The following is a 16,404-nucleotide window of genomic DNA, read 5'->3' as shown; positions in this document are numbered from 1 at the left end:
AATGAGACAACTATGCCAGTGCTAATAGATTGGAATGATAGTTACAGATAAGGGTGCGAGGTAGAGTAAGGCTCATGGAGAAGTTAGTGCTCTGTATGTATGCTGCTGCGGCCTGCGTCTCTTAGAACAACTTTCATAAGTAACAGTAAAGATTGCATCTTGTTCTTACATTCTCATTTCTTATTATAATTGCTCCTAAGATTAGAAACTCACAAGCTGTGAATTTCAGAACAATGCATGCTGGGATGTACAGACTTGTACTCCAGGGAGTTTATTCTTGTTTATCCATCCTGTGATTTAATAAGGATATAATCACTGTATTTTATATTCAAATACTAATGTGATTAAGATTTTACTAATAGAGTCATCCAATTAACATTGTTGTAAGTGCCAGACGAGATTTGCGAATGCTCACAGGAATTATACCATCGATGATTCTAAGCAGAATGAAGGCAGCAGGTGCTAAGTAAAGGGAACAGTAACGAGAACAGATCGTATTACCTATCAAAGTTTGAGCCAACAATTGAAAAGAAAAGAAAACACCTAAAGGAAGGAAAAACAGAACTCTAATCAGATTGTGTTTAATAGGAATCCTGGTACAAAATTATGAAAAACTGATACCTGAGACATAAGGCAATCTACAGAAAGTAGGGCACTGACGTCACAGACACAGGGGGCAACACCATTGACCTCCCCTGCTTGCAAAGGATCTAAAGCCAATTCAGCAATCTCTGTTGTCAAAATTCTGCAATCTTGCTCCTCTCAAACCTGACACGCTGCAGTTTTTAATTTTTTTCCTGAAACATACGTAGGCACAACTTAGATTTTCACTGACCAACTGAATAAGTTTGAATGCATCCTGCTCCAATACAGACTGTCTCCACATAGTTGAGATTATGGCAAACATTTCAACATTTTACCTCTGGCTTTTGAAATTCACCATGATTTGCAACATAAGCTTTCAAGAAACCATAAACAATTTTGTTCATGGTTGGGAAGAATTGAGTTTTGGGGAGATAAATGACTCATTCACTTCAAGTAGGACTAGCCTAGTCTCTCTCTGAGTTAGACAGATGCTTAAAAACTAAATATAACACAATTGATCTCTACTAATTGATATCAAATGAAAGAAACTACATATTGCTATTGTGGATTGAACAAGCTAAGTTATCATTGAAAAAAAACTGCACATTGGCATTGTCGATATGAAAAGGAGTGATAAGAAATAGAAGCTATCAGCTTTGCTGTAGAGTGGGTGAGATGATGCTTTAGAGTGGGTGATTCTGTTCAGAATTAGTTAGCAGTGTGATCCTTATGAGGTGATATCCATTAGACAGGTGATTAAAACAAAACTGATGGCTCAGTGTCCTTGTTTTTATCTCATGCAGGGTCACACCACATTGCTCACTGTGAAGTTAATACTCATACTCAATTTCAACAGATAGTAATTTAATAAGTAAGACATAAACAAAAGTTCCTTTTTAACAAACTTGTTCTCTGATGGAGAAAAGTCACCGATGTGTTCTTGTCCCATAGTCCTGTGCTACATTCCTTGTTACATCATTGGTCACAGTCTCAGAGAATCAGACTAAATCCTGAGGAATGAAGGTTAATTCTGATGGCATGGAAAAACCATAAATCACATACTGTGCCCTCAACAGTTCTGAATATGGTGGGGACAACATTGTGCTATTTCACAACAAAGAAAAGAATGGAAGTGTGATTTGGTCCCCTCAGGTCCAAATTCCAGAATGCAATGGTGCCTAGAACTTGAGATTCAAATTCATCAAAGGAGTTTTCTTTGCAGTTTGACTGACCTCTGTTTCTTCAGAGAATACCCTTCTCTACACAACTGAAGATGATTAGGATATGTAAAATTTTTACACATATCCCTGAGAGAGATTTTGCTTTCAACCATTTGCTTTCGGTTTTTAAACACAACTTCTACTTTTAATGTAAGGAAAAATATATTCTCATTCTAAAAGCTCTTTCTTACTTGAAAGAAGGACATATTTCTTTAGAGACTCATGTTCTTAGTATTGAAATACCAAAAACGTAAAGAAAACTATAAAAAGAAGCCATAAACTACAATTGCATTATTCTCCCTATACATTTGTATTATTATTAGTCTTTCTTTTTGCCTTCTTCAACATTGCCGCATACATAAATGTTTAACTATTTGATTAAAACAAGCCATCATACACTTTTATGATCGATTTGGGGCTATTTCAAAGGATGTTTGCATGATGAATTCATAGCTTCTCAGCTACTGTGTTTTGCTGCTGTCATGAGTTCTAACAGACACAAAATAATAAAAATACTGATAAAGCATTTGCAGAATACATAAAATTCAAAAATTATTATGGATGAGATGGGATTAGAAACAAAGAATAATTGTAATCAGGGTCATGTTATTTGAATCTCTTTCTTTGCTTGACTTCAGAAATGTATTATTCTATCTTTTTAATTAATATTTTTATTAATGTTATTACATCTAGATTGGGATAGAATGTAACTTTTGTATCACTAGTAATAGTAATGGTTATCATTTAATATTACACAGTAGCCAATAGAGTACAGATGAGATTGGTTTCTTACTGATGTGATAGACTATTGAAAGCATTTTTAGTCACATTATGATTTAGAGATGAAACTTGTGGGGAGTTGCTTATCTTAATATACCATGATATTATTTTTCAAAGTTAGAAGATAACTTGTATCAATATATTTTAAAGAAGTCTGAAAGAATCACTTCCTTTAATAATTGCTTATTTATTTTAGTGGGTTAAAGATAAACAGTCTGAAATAATATTAGTGATGAACAGTTCAAGACAAGATTTATCTTTTACTTTAGTTAACATGAGGGCACAAAATAATCTAGAGCAGAATGTATTACAAAAATAATTGGAAATTCCTAAGTAGTTACTAAACTTTGCACTGCCCTTTCTTTAATGCACATAGAACCTTTCACGCAGTAATTATCAGCACTCTGGTTCTCTTGACACCACGTGTAAGAATCCTAATCATTTTACTGAGATATAGAAACTAACTCTTATTTTGTCTTTAATTGATTTTTTTCATACATGGTACTTATGATCTTAGGCTTTGCCTCTTAATGGAAACTGACAATACATGTGTATTACCAGGGTTAATTTCTACTTTCCCCACATAGCTTAACATTTTTCTTTAAAAAATTGAGACCAATAGAAATTTTGAAGTATGTACAACAGCTATTATTTTCTTCTGTGATTATATTCACCACATGCTATATTGTTCTTTTGTTTGCTTTATTTTCTTCTGTAAATGATGAACTATGCCTCTCTATATACACATGGTTGTTATCTATTTTTATAGTTTATATAGACCATTCCATGCATCATCTCTCATTGCTTATAAGATCTACAAATAAGACTTGAATGCCTTCTCTCTCAATATTAGCTTTCATAGCATTAGAAAGCAAAGATCTTCAGTTAAGGATTGCTGAGAATGGAAGAAATAGTATCCCCCTAGAAGAACTTTTAGAGTGGTTATTCAATACCCAACGGTTAACCCTGGGAACATATAATATGAGTTACATTACACAGACTAAGAATGTTGTATTTATTCATTTAAATTATATATGAAAAAACACATGCATATTCACAGAAACATGTGCATACATATATTTACATGTATATGTCACAATTAATGAAAAAGAGCCCATACATTTGAAAGAGGGTAAGGTGAACTTGACTACTGGAAAGCTTAGAGGAAAGAAAGAGGAAATAATACAATTTTATTATTATCTCCAAAGATCATTCTAACAGCCCTCAAGGGGAAGAGGCAGGTGGATCTCTGATTCAGAGGCCAGCCAAAAATACAATCAGATCCTGTATAAAATAACAAAAATAAAAACACCCTAATATGCTGGTGCTGGATATTTTTAAGTCAACTTATTTTTATTATGGCCATGTAGTCATCAGAGCTACTAAAGGCAGATAGAAATGAAGAAGATAATTAATAATTACTCTAATATCCACATAACAGCCTGGAACAGAGTCTCCAGAGGATCCCATGGGATGGAGCTTCCATCAGTTCTACTTTGGAAATCATGCTGTTTGCAGATCTGTAGTGCTATATCATCCTCATTGTTTTTGAGCACAGAAAATGCACAACAAACTGCTTCTATTTTCTCTAGGACAGTAGTAACCAGGCCCAGCCTGCTCAGCTTTGCAGATAAGATGGTATTGGGTATATTCAGAGTAGTTTCTTCATACAACTTCTGGTACCTAAGCCTGCTTTCCCTCCATGTATTAAGTTGATACCAGAGGAGCTGGAAATTCATGACAACAGAAAAATTTCACTTCTATCTCACCAAGGAAATATTGGGTATGTTAATAAGTTCTAGACATATTTCTCTCCTCATTAAGTACAACTTTGATATTTTCATCAATCCAACAGCAAAACTCAACCTGGATCCTTCCGGTGTCTGAATAGGCATAGCTGTAATATTGGATCATTTAACACTTGCTTTCTGTGTGAATTATTTACATCTAAATGAGTATGAAGGAACTGTTCTGTATAAGGCTATATTAGATGGAGTGGTGCACCTGAAAATTTTAGATGAATAAAATAAATTCTTTCTACAACAACATAAAGGATTTTTCAAATGACCACATAGAATATATGTGTATGTGTGGTGCTTCTCTGTCTCTCTGTATCTATCACTTTTTATATAATTCTTCAGAAATAAAAATTTTAGAAGGATTTTTATCCATGAAAATAATTCTAACAATACTGTTTTAAATTTATCAAACCGGTAAATAATATGTAACATAAAATATTAAACATAGTATAAACTTAGAATTCAAGTTCTCACTGTATATTTTGAGAGCTGAACCCTTTAGTATGAGACCTTGGCTACATTTTCAAGGCATAATTTTAACTTGATCTCTGCTGCCCATTACTTATTTAAGCTCTTCCCTAGCCCATTTAGCAGGAACTCCCGATGAGATTGCATCCTTGTGATGATTCAGTGTTATTCACCAAAAATGGTGGAATTTCCACATATAAGGAAAGTCTCTTTTTACTTCCAACTATCATATACACTAGGAAGGGAATGTGTATTGTTAAATATAAATCCACAGTTAATATATAAACTCTAAGTATATGTATCCTCAGCCAAAGCAGATTACTTTCTTTCTTTCTTCTTTTTGAGTATCAGGCAGCCATGCCAGGGCATAAAATTTATTAAAACTGGAGAAGCTAAACAGAAATTCTTTGGTAAGTTACTGATTTTGTCAATATATCTTATGAAGACAATTTTTAAATTAAAGATGTCCTTTAAAAATAACTGCCCAAGACCTGTTAGTAAAATATTTATATCTTATCCAATCTCGTTTTTCTTTTTCTAGTGATACTTTCACAACTCCACAGGCATTTGCTTCAAAGCTCTGGTTTTCTTAGAGGCATTTTATTTAAGAGCAGCTTTCCCTTCAAATTCTCCATAAATATGATTCTCATAGGAATAGCTCTTAACACTTCATTTGAAACGGATGAAGTTGCTTAGCAACCATCTTACTTTACCATCCCTATCAGTTAGAAAGACACTACCTCACATAGCAAGACTGAAACAGAAGATAAAAATTAAAAGGGAATTACCAGTGGCACATCCATGGGAAGTGGATGCAGATGCTGGAGACAGAATGTACCACAAAAGTCCCCTTGTTTAAATTTCCATTACTAAAAATGCATAGCAGGACTTTAAAAGGGAACTTCATCCTTTTTCAACCTCACAAAGTTTTGTATTAGCAATGAGAAAGAGGGACTCAGGAAAAGTTATGTGAAGACATGAGACTAAAAAGATTGTCTTCTTCAATATCAAGAGACTGATAAACTATCCCTTAGAAACTACAGCTCTGGACAATAGGATTTTACCCAACTAGTCTGCTACAATTGCAAAAGCTCACAATTTGGAGAAGAAGCTAAAAGTTTCTTTCCCAGTCCCTGATGATATCATCTGAGAGAAGTTCTTGTGTAGTTCGAAGTTTCTTTAACCTCCAATGAAACAACTGGTTCCTTCACATGAGTGATTAACTTTAGAAATAATACAGATTTATTTAGAATAGTGTTACAGTCACAGGTTGAGATCTTTCAACTGGAGAAGGCCATTTGCTAGGCAGAGTTAGAACCCAACCAACAATACCACATTACATGAGCCCGAGAGAGTATTTGCTTATCTCCATGCTCAGGTATGCCTCCAGAGATGTAGGTACCTCTGCTCTAATGATGGTCCCACACAAACTTAGTAGATTCAATGGGTTTTAAAGAACAATTAAGTTTAGAGAGGAAAGTACTGGGTGGATAAAGTAGGAGTAGGAAGGAGGTAATGAGGTAGATTTTGTCTAACACATTTTATGCTCCCTATGACTTTTAAAACTTTTAAAAGAATTATGAAGTGAAGACACTGACAAAAGTAGCAGAGACACACATTATTAAATGGGAAGACTTAGGTGTTTTCAAGCACACAAGAAAGAATTAAGGAAGGTGAAATTTGTAAGGTGAGAAAGTGTCCTGTTGTTAAATTTATGTCAACCATCATAAAGTATTGAGTCTCTTTATAAGAATATAAAGAAATTCAGAGAATGTTACAAGCAGGAGAACCTTCCTACTCAAACAGAAAATATGTATCACTTGAGTAGTGGGGATTAAAGGAATAGAGAGAAACACAGTAATTAGAATTATAGGAGAGAAATTCAACCAATTTTCAGTCTTAACTTTTCATAATATTCAAAATACTTTATCAATTCATTGAGTGTTTCATATAATGTATTTTGATCATATTAAATAGCTCTTTCAAGATACATCCTTTCTTCTCAACCAACTTGAATTCATGACCCCCTTTAAACCTTCAGTATTAACTTGTTTTGAATAACTGATCTTGAATAAATGGTCTTCTACTGGAGAATGGGTTATTTCCCAGGGGCCACACTCAATTAGGTAAAACAAAACAAACCAAACCAACCAACCAACCAACCAACCAACCAACCAAACAAACAAACAAACAAACAAACAAAAAACAAAATAATGTACTCTGTCACTACCAGAGCTGCTTGCTAGTAGCTCCATGGTTTGGGATAAAATTTTATGCCCAACTTGTCTGTTAATGGTGGGACTTTGACTGGATTAGATTTGAACAAGTTTGTGCACGAAGAACTATAATAATGAATGGTCTGGCAAGAAATGCCTAGGAGTGCTCTAGTGGCACAAACATCATGGATGTAATCAACCACTATTTGGTTGAATTTAACACAAATTCCACAAAGATAAAACCCATACCTGGCACCATGTATTTGGCCAAGAACCTATAGGCTGTATATGAGAAGCTAATAATTTTATGATGTTTAGGTTAGTACAGTATTACACTGCCTCCTAATGCCTTATTTTATACCCCTATATTGCTAAGCTTTTACACCCTTACCCGAGTATCTTATAAATTTAGTAAATGGTAATTAACACAGTGATGCACAACTGGCAAAGATGAAGATAATAAGAGACTATTGATGATGAAGCCCTAAAGAGAACATATATGCAGCATCTCTACACTCCACTCAAGGCTCAGGAGTCATAGTGGAACAGGTACTAAAATATCATAATACCTAAAACTGGTAGGTAACTGCATGGGAATTTAACTATTGAACACTGTAGACTAGCTACATATATGATACTTTAAGGATAATAGTTACTCCAATGCAGGTGTACAGTTGACAGAGTATAATGTATTCAAATACTCTGTATCTCAGTGGAAAATAAGCTTGTTTTTCAATTTATAAAATTGCTAGTTCAATTAATTGGTTTCAGTTGTATCTTCTAAAGAGTCTGAGGAGACAGCAATCCCATATCCCTATCCCTAGGAGAGAAAATATGAGTCGAGATCCTATAGCAATTCTTTTCCTCAGTAATATATTTGGAACATTTAAGCGTCCGTTCCCTAGACATTAACAATGGAGTGCTCACTCTGGATACTATTTCAGAATCCTAAGCTGACATTTTGATTTATTTGCAAATCAATATTAGGAAGTTTATTGTTTGTAAACCCAAATTTCTTTGACCTTTACTAAATGGCAATGTGTTTAATTATCCTTAAGTTCACTGAAATATGCAACCTCTTTAAGCACCATAAGGTTATTTTTAGTACAAAAGTAGCTCCACTTTCAATAAACTTATCCTGTAAGTAGTAAATATAAGAGTCTGCTATCTGTAAGGATGCCACTATAATATTTTTACTGTAATTAGACACATAAATATAGATGGTCTATAAATGTCACAGATGTTGCATTAAGATGAGGATATACAGACAAGTTCTATAATACACAATGGCCTTTTTCAGTTATTAAGTGAGCATAGTAGATGAATCCTATTAGTTACTGAATAGTGAAATAAAATTAATTCACCATTTGAGCATAGTAAAGCCAATTTAAGTTTATCTCTGACTACTTCAAAAATAAATAAGACTCAGACCATGGTTATTTTATTTGCCTTTGACAATTACAAGGCTTTCCCCCCCTAATCTATTCTTCTAAAAGCTGGCCTGACTATCTCTCCAGTAGTATACTTGTAGTTTCTCCTGACCATAAGCTCGTGTGTTTCCTCTCTCCTCATGGTCTCTCTCTCTCTCTCTCTCTCTCTCTCTTCTCTCTCTCTCTCTCTCTCTCTCTCTCTCTTTCTCTCTCTTTCCTCCTTTGTCCTAGTCTCACTTCCTATCAAATAACTCCAAACCCACTTAACTGTCATCTAAGCTCATTCATAACAAAAGCTTGTGAACATGAGAACCCATTCATAGGTCTAGGCCTTATAGTATAGATTTAGCATTACAATACATGTCAACAGACCAAACTTCAACAGTTCAGTAATGAATAACATAAGAGTAAAATCCAGACCTCCCCACATCCTGGGGCCTCAAGTCTCTCAAGGGTTATTTGCCTCTTCTCTCATTAAGGCCAGCCCGGTCAGTCCTCTGTTGTATATGTGTCAGGGTCTCATATCAGCTGGTGTATGCTGCCTGGTTGGTGGCTGAGAGATCTTAGGGGTCCAGGTTAGTTAAGACTTCTGGTCTTCCTATGGGGTCACCCTCCTTCTTAACCCAACATTTCCCTAATTCAAACACAGGTATCTACGGCATCAGTCCATTGTTTGGATGTAAGCATCAGCATCTGACTCTTTCAGCTGCTTGTTGGGCCTCTCAGAGGGCAGCCATGTTAGCTCCAGTCTGTAAGTACATCATAGCATCAGTAATAGTGTCAGGCTCCAGGACCTCCCTCCCCTTGAGCTGAATCCCAATATGGACCTGTCATTGGACCTCCTTTCTCTCATGCTCTTCTCCATTTTTATCTCTGTAGTTCCTTCAGACAGCAACAATTCTGGGTCAGAACCTTTGACTCTGGGATGGTAAACCTATCCCTCCACTTGATGTCCTCTCCCACCACTGGAGATAGACTCTACATGTTCTCCCTCCCCTCTGTAGAGCACTTCATCCACGTTCCGTCCCTTTGAGTCCTGAAAGTCTCTTATATTCCAGGTCTCCAGTACATTCTAGATGGTCCTCCCACCCCCTACCTCCTGAGGTTGCCTGTTTTCATTCTTTCTGCTGGCCCTCAGGACATCAGTCTGGTTTTCCCCTCCCAATACCTGATCATGTTCCCCCTTTCCCTTCCCTGTCCCCTCTCCCACCCAAGTCCCTCCCTCCCTCTGCCCCCCATTATTACTTTCTTCTCCTCCTAAGTGGGATTGAGGCATCCTCACTTGGGCCCTTTGGCTTGCTAACCTTTAATTCTGTGGACTATGTCCCAGGCTTTCTGTACATTTTTTTGGCTAATATACACTTACTAGTGAGTACATACCATGCATGTCCTTTTTGGTCTGAGCTACATCACTCAGAATATTTTCTAGTTGAATCCATTTGCCTGCAAAACTCATGATGTCATTATTCTTAATAACTGAGTAGTATCCCGTTATGTAAATGAACCACATTTTCTGTATCCATTCTACGCTGTGGGACATCTCGTTTTTTTCCAACTTCTGGCTATCACAAATAAGGCCACTATGAACATAATAGAACATGTACTCCTGTGGCATGATAAGGTATATGCTCAAGAGTTGTCTAGTTAGATCTTCAGTTAGATCTATTTCTAATTTTTTGAGGAACCTCTAGATTGATTTCCAAGGTGGTTGTACCCATTTGCATTTCCAGCAGCAAGGGGAAATCCTTGCAAGTGGAAATCTCCACATCCTTGCCAGCATGTACTGACACTTAGCACACCTGGAAGCTGGAACTCTAGGACTCACCTGGCCTTGGCATATGCCTCCCGACACAATCTGTAAATAGCGACTAAAGAATGAAACCCAGGAAGCCTTTCAGTACTGGGTTTTTCCAGATCAGCCTTCTTTCATTGAACATCATGAAAATATCTCATGTTCATAACCCACACCTCACCCCCAGTAAAGGGTCTGTCTCTTGATCTTGTACCACATTTGATTAGGAAGTACTAACAGAGGCTAACAGTTTTGATCTCTTTAAATGATCATTTCTTCTCATGTCAGCTGTACACTCTGATGTACTTCTTGAGCTCTTGTAAAGATATTTTTGTTTTATTATTTTATATTCTTTAGGTAGTGTTCTTTGTTCCTGAAATTGTTTTTATTCATGAATTATTTTGGAACAGGAAGTTACTATATAGCACTGGCTGTAAGCTACCATCTTTGTAAACCAACCTTTTCTCAAGATCACAGCAATGTTTTTTGCCTCAGCTTCCCAAGTTCTGGATTACAAATGTGTATCCAACACATAGCTTTGGAATATTTGTTCATATTGATGATTTTACAAAGAGCTAATCACTAAAAAAGTTCATCCTGCCAAATTGTAATGTCCCAGAAAATATTAAACTATGAGTAAAGGTTTAGTGTATTTGATTGCAAATGTAAGCTAATAATTATAGAAATGGATGGAGCTCCATTAATAAATATTAAATGTTGAAGAATACTCTTTCAAATTCTGCCTTTGTTTCTGTAAAATGCTTTGTCTTCATGCACATAAAAATACAAAAATAAAACTCTTAACATACAATTACACTTAGAAAAAAGGAAAATTATAAAGAAAGGTAGTGGTTAAATCTCACGATGTTAAGAAATCATTAGGATTTTCCTGGAACGATGTGCTAGAAATGACTCATTAATTTCGTACAAAGAAGGACTTTATAGAAAAAAGGCTGGGGATGGTGTATAATGATTTCAGTAGCAACTTTTATGAAACAAAGGAAAGCTAGAATTGCCTTATTGACTCATCAGTGCACACACTGGGGTGACTTCAGTGGGTGTTGTGTGTGATTAGCAACAGCTCTGCATTTGTCTATGGAGTTACAGGTGCAGGACAGAGTGAAAACAAGTTCCTAACTTCAGAATGTCATGTATTTCCTCAGAACAGAGGTACTGGGTCATCCATGTAATGACATATGCTAGTATTACAGATATTCTAGAATGAAAGAATGACATGCTACATAAGAAACTCTGTGAGGAAAGACCAGATACTCAACTTGCACCTGCCACCTGTGGCTGAAAAAACAATAACAAAGACACTTTGTCTCTTTAAGTGGCCAGGATGTATGGTTTTATGATATGCCGTGTTCTAAAAATCCAAATAATTTCCCTAGATTTCAAAAATGAAGGTATTATCCTATTTAGGAATACTAAATTTGGGGAACGGAGAACTGACCCAGTGGGTAAGAGGTCTCCCTGCTCTTGCTGAGGACCTGAGTTCAGCTTCCAAGCACCTACATCAGGTGGCTCTCAACTGCTTGTAATTTCAGCTCCAGGGAACCATTGACCTTTTGCCTTTCTCATGCACCTGCACCCAAATGCACATTTCTAAATATACAAACATATAATTAAAAACAAATTTACTTCCCAACACATGAACAGCTTTCAAAACACTAGAATATTATTCATAAAATTTTACTGTATTGAACACCTTCTCTATATAATTTAGAATATACTGATGTCCAGCCTCAGTGTGATGAGGGTCCTGAGAAAGCAGGGAATGGGAGTGGCACTGATTCAATAATACCTCAGAATCTCTAGGGGATTCGAGCTCTCAGTTCAAGTGCTGTTTCTTAGCTCAAAGATTCTCAAGATTCTTCATTTCTCTCCTTTTATCCTTCTCCCTTCTCATTCTTTGCCTTCTCCCTTTTCAGAGAGCCTGAACCCAGTCTTTTATTTAGTAAAGCCACAGCATCAAGGCTTTGATCGTTGTTAATAATATTTTTTTTTAGAAATGCTTAAATTCACATATATTCTATGAGTCCTGGATCATTAATCCCAACCCCTGCTTCCTTAAAACAGAAACTAAACACAAAGCAAAAATACATTTCTCTAGAGGATTTACACAGCCTATTCTTCATGAATAGCTGGGCACAGTTTTTGCGGTTTCCTAATACAGGAGGCAGCAGCCTTTAGTAGCTACATTCATGTAAGAACAGAAAGGTGACAGACTATGAGGGTTAAAATGATTTCTTACAAATTTCTAAACTTCATGCAAGTAAAGCATCTAGCTTTTTAATCCTGTCACTAGACATTGTTATCTCCAGTCCTTCAATTAACTAGGAGACTGAAGGACTAACTTTTATATGCTTACATAGCATCTTTTAATTCTTTGATCTTTGTTTCCTATTGTAGTAATTCCATGGCCTTATATACTCTTCGTCTAATACTATTTGTTGCTAGATTGTATACAAGCCTTTTGCCTTTAAGATGAACTCATCTAAAATTTGCTTGTTTTCTATAGATTTCTTCTTTTCCTATCCATACCTTTTCTCTTTGAGACCACTTTAACTCTCTACTCTTAATGTCTCCAGCTGGATAGTTAACACAGTAGTCATTGAAACAAGGGGTGAATGTATCTCCTTAAAAATAAAAGTTCTAGGCCAAGTCTCACAGTGAACAATTTCTACAAAGGATCTTTACGTTTTATGGCCTTTGTGGTTATGTTGTCTAGATCCTTTTCCATGATGCTAAAGCCCGAACATAAGATGTGTTCCTTGTCTTCCATAGGTAGCCTCATGGCCATCTCCATTCCTCACTCCTGAGAGCTGCATCTATTTCATTTATTATGGAGTGATTAGCTCTGAGTAAAGGGTGAAGTATATTCCCCAGAAAATGAGATTGAAAGCAAAATGGAAGACATAGTAGATCAGTTTCGGGACAACAGCAACCATCAGCAAATGTGGGAATCAATGGCCTGGAAATGGTCCATATACAGGAATTGTGTCACGCCTCTCTTTATGCATCTATACTTGAGCCAGCATAAATAAGAATCCCAAGTGGCGTCACTATATTTGTCAATGCTAAGGTCATGAGAGGTACTCCTGATCTTCCTGGATTACCACCTGTACCTGTGACCAGGACAGCCTGCCCTAATTTACTGATGGTCCTTGCAGCAAGTACTACTTGTAATAACGGAGTTAGTTGAGATGCACCAGGGCAAATGTCAAGTGTCTGCCCTTGTAAATGCCTCAGTTAGAGCCAACCATAATGAAGTCCTCCTGCTGTGATTTCTGTAAAGATCTGAAACTGTCAGATTATATGTGTATGCTCGGTAGCAGAGTGTTAGTGCGTGACTTCAGTTTTTTTTTTTTTCTTCTGCTCCAGTATTTATAATATAAAGATCTAACAGGGCTTTTGCTGATGAGTTTAGGATAACATGCATGCAGGAAAATCCATTAAATGTCTGAGAACATTCAGACTTATCATGAATAACTTTATTTTTATGCTAGACTATTACAAACATAGAGGAATGCAATCTTTCCAGAGGTAGATTATCTGTAGGTAGTTACACATGCACCACAAGAAATGCAACCAAGACCCAAATCCATCTTTTGCATAATATTCACATAAATTTTTCCTCAACTTGATCTCCTAAAGGTCAGTCTCTATACCACATCCACACTTGTTGTCTGAATATACATTTCAGGAAGAGTAATTTTTCTCATCCAAGGCGAAAGTGATTTTTATGGTCAGATATATTGATAGAAATAGAAGATTGGTTTATCTTACTTCTACTGTTGACGTTTAAGAGAAAAACTTTTAAAAATCTGTTTTCTTGTACTGCATAAATAACATCACTTAAGTTTAATTTATTCCATTTATATTCCTTGTAACTTTGTGTTATTTGTGACATTGAAATATTAGAAACTATTTATTAAACTATTATTAGAAACTATGTATTAAAATGGATAGAAACTGGAAGCAAACTGTCATATTCTAAACCACGCATGTTAAAAATTACACATGATTAATATATGTTAGGAATCATACTTGATTAATATACTGTGATTTATTATTCTCATTTTTCTCTCATCTCTAGAAAATTATTTATGGAACAAATATACATTCAGAATGACTTTTAAAAACCTCAGATACTTCCGTTTTCCCTATGAGAATCTTTGGACGTGTGTTTTCCATAAGAGTACTTTAAAGTATTAGAGAAAACACATGAAAGTCACAGTTAGACGATATTTCCTGGGGTACTGGTTGCCCTTGTGCAGTACTAAGAGAAAACACACTTTCTTCCTCCTGCAACAAAGGCTTCCTGTAGGATAAATACATTTTTATACAGGTGGTAAACAAGGGAAGAAAACAAACACAAGTATCTTTTGTGTAAGCAGAAACAGTAAGACAATTAATTCTAACACAAAAAAAGCAAATCCACATGAGACAGGATCATCTCCAGTATGCCCTGGAGGATAAGGTGTAAAAATGTAACTTGCCAGACAGGTTCTTCTCACCTCTTCCATAGGATCACCTACTTATCTCATATCTCACAAGATTGCCCATTTGCCTCAAGTCTGAGAGTGATTTCTGTTATAACAAATTTTCTTTATAAATCACAACATGTTCTGGCTTCTATATACTGTTTCCTTCATCTTTTGCCGGGGCCCCTCCTCTTCATTTCACCTTTATTCTTCAGGAATTGGCTATCCTGAGTTAGTTCACACCTATGCCCATATGTTCCTCCACATGAGAGACTTTGCCAGTGTTATTTTACACTAATTGGAACTCTATATCAAAATAGATGTTCAATGTGCTCCAAATATTAAGAATACTATAGAAGATTGCTATGAACATTGCAATAGATATGGAATTGAGAAGTCATATCTATTAAATGTCATTCCTTGAAAACTCTGCTTCATGTAAAACTTTGAGTGAGCAAAGTTGCTGCACCAGCTCCAGGGGAGCCTGTCTGACATGAAACAATCGTGGTCAGCAGGCCAGAGATAGGTGTTCCTCGGGACTTGGTCTCCTGGAGACATTTGGCCACTTCCTTCTTGACTTTCTGCCTAGCTGATTCGAATAGGTATGATAGGGAGTTACATATTTGCTCTTTCGTTTCTTTCTCTAGTAACAGGAACATTGAGATCTGATTTGGTCTTTATGGACCATGCCTCTTTTGAAAGCACTAGCAAAAATTAAGTAGAATCAGAATGAAACTCTAAGAGTTGTGATCAATAACTTACAACAGGAAGAATTAACTGAAAAATCCAGATATCCTAGATAGTGAAAAAAGTAAGGCACTAGCTATTAGAGGGGAAAGTCTTGTCAATTATAAAAAATCCATACATATAGGAATTCCTATCGAGTAGTTAGATGGAAGAAAATATTATTTAATTAGAGCAAGGTGGTGGGACCCTCCTTTAGGTAAAATCAGCATGAGTAGATACAGGACTACTGCAGAGCCATGGCCCTACACAGGGACATATGATAGAGAAGGTGATAGATTGGTTAATATTGATGGAAAGAGAGTACTATATTTTTCTTTTAAATTTTATAGAATGCTTGGCCAGATCACTTCCTCCTGCTTGCGTATTATCAAAAGGAATTATCCTATCTTTAAAAAGACAATTACAAAATTTTGGCTAAGAGAGTGTAAAAGACTAAAGATTCCTTACAGCTGGCTGTCCTTAAGTTGCTTTTGATCATAATGTATTATCAAAGCAGAAGATAATGAGTACACTACAGTAAAATGAAATTATATTTATTAATTATAAATAAGTGCCTAATAAGGAACTCAGAAATAAATGAATAAAAGTCACACATGTAAATTCACATTTTGCTTTTTTTATTTCCAAAGCAACAGTAAATACATTTAAATCTACTGAAATGTTGTCCACTATGATGCCTTTATGGGTCTCCTTGGTAATCAAGAACTTAGGATCTAAAACAAGAGGGTTGCCATGAGTATGCAACCATCCAGGGCTATGCTGTGAATTTGAGGGCAGCCTAAGCTGCAGAGTGAGAACATATCTTGAAACACATCTCTTATTGATTTCTGTCATTATCTGTTACCAATCATTGGACATATTCCATTCCTTTCTCTAC

Source organism: Rattus rattus, chromosome 2, assembly GCF_011064425.1.
Source record: "Rattus rattus isolate New Zealand chromosome 2, Rrattus_CSIRO_v1, whole genome shotgun sequence".
Taxonomy (NCBI): domain Eukaryota; kingdom Metazoa; phylum Chordata; class Mammalia; order Rodentia; family Muridae; genus Rattus; species Rattus rattus.
Note: the sequence above shows the minus strand (reverse complement) of the source record.